The following is a 1930-nucleotide window of genomic DNA, read 5'->3' on the forward strand; positions in this document are numbered from 1 at the left end:
TGTCAGTAGACAAGTCGACTTTATCTAATTTGTCCATAGACAAACAAAAAAAAAAGACTTTCTAATACTTGTCTGCTTTCATTTAAACATAACATAAGTTTTCCTTAGTACTTTTTCATTTTATTCAAGTACTTTTTCTGTCAGCATTTTATCAAAAACATTTTGATTATTTTAAGCCCCTGTTTACCTAAATAAAGCAGCTTCTACAATGTTCTGAGTATACTTTATATGACTTATTCTTAACATTCTCTTCATACCATGCATCATTTTTAACACTAAATAATTCTATAATCATGAATATTTTCGATGTTTAATGCAGTATGTATGTGCGGCAGCCCTCCTTTCCAGGGAACACCAGCTGCAGGGAGTCTGTCCCTTGCAGACCTCTGACCCGGCGACAGATGAATAAAGTACATTGACACACAGATATTCTGCTCTGTCAGTCCAGCTGAGGGTGTCCAAGTGGCTTATAGACTCCCTGCTGAGTTCTGTAAACAGTTGCCACTATGGCCCTGATCAGCTAGTCAGACTCACAATTATTCAGTAAGATTAATTAACAAAAGCTTGGGTCAACACCATTAGAGGGTAATTGACATTGTGGACTTCCCGAGTAAAAAGCCCTTAAGCACCTGTGGTACATCAAAGGTTAGTCTTAAGATTATATGAGTAAATTAGCTAGCTAGGTAAACTACTCTGCCTTCCTTTATGACTACTTTAATTTGTTTAACTAAAGGTGAAGATCAGGTTGCCTTCAACCATATCTATTACCAAAATTATGCAAACTTCTCAGTCTTCCAAGCAGATTTGTGTCTATCTCTATAACTATCTCTAATATTTTTCCCACCAGCCTGATTGAATTCCAACTTGTGTTATGGCAGGTAGCAAGTGTATTATATTTTGTTTGATGTGCCTTCTTGGTTTTTGGTGAGGAAGATAAAGTAAGATATTTTTAAGTGAGTTGCTTCTTGAAATATGCAGATAAGTGTATATTTTTGTCAATATTATTTATTTTTTCATGCTCAGTAACTGAGTCAATAGCTGCATGAAGATAACAGGTAAGTTTTGATCTAGATAGCATATGTGAGGTTTTCTATCAAAATGTTGTGATTTTCAATATGTGCCTATCCTTAAATCAAATTGCCTTTGAAGCCAGAGATTGAGTTTAAAAATATTTTAATTAGGAAATTTTATGCCTCTTTTGATTTTAAAATTGAAATTATCTATTGATACTACTTTTAACAGAGTCTCTTTGAGAGTTCTACAAAGATTCAAGTGTGTACACCTGAGTCTATTTATCAAAGTGTAACGAAGCATATAAATAGAGAAGTAGAAGGTAAGAACCATTTTTATTTGAAAAGTCTTTTAACCATATGTTTGTCTAAATGCATGAAGACTGATATACTCTAATAGCCAAATAAAATTACCCACTAAATACATAACATTGAAAAGAGAGGAATAAAATGGTAAGTTACATTTTATTCCTTGTATAAGTTGACAACAGGATATATAGAGAGTACAAAAAAAAAAAAAAAAAAAAAAAAAACCAAATTATTTGAATCCAAAATACTCTAAGACATGAGGAGAGTCAGGAAATAAGTAAGAGAAAAGGAGTAAAAAAGGGAATGAAGACTAAGGAAGACAGAGAGAGTATAGGGAGTTCATGAAGTAAGAAGAAGCAGGTTTATTAAATGGAGATGGGAAAATATATATATATATATTTAGAAAAGATAGACAATGCGTAGAAAGATGGTAAGAATATAAAATTCCAAAACTTCCAGTCCCAAAACTTGTCAGAAAATTATAGTTAAAGTTTTCTCACTTTTCCTGTCTTTCTCACTACTGGGAAGGCATTAGGGATGGAATTATCTGAGCATGCAGAATTGTGTTTTATTTGCAATAGGTGAGTATTAACAAATATGCATAGGTGTGC

The sequence above is a fragment of the Chlorocebus sabaeus genome, chromosome 9, assembly GCF_047675955.1.
Source record: "Chlorocebus sabaeus isolate Y175 chromosome 9, mChlSab1.0.hap1, whole genome shotgun sequence".
NCBI lineage: Eukaryota > Metazoa > Chordata > Mammalia > Primates > Cercopithecidae > Chlorocebus > Chlorocebus sabaeus.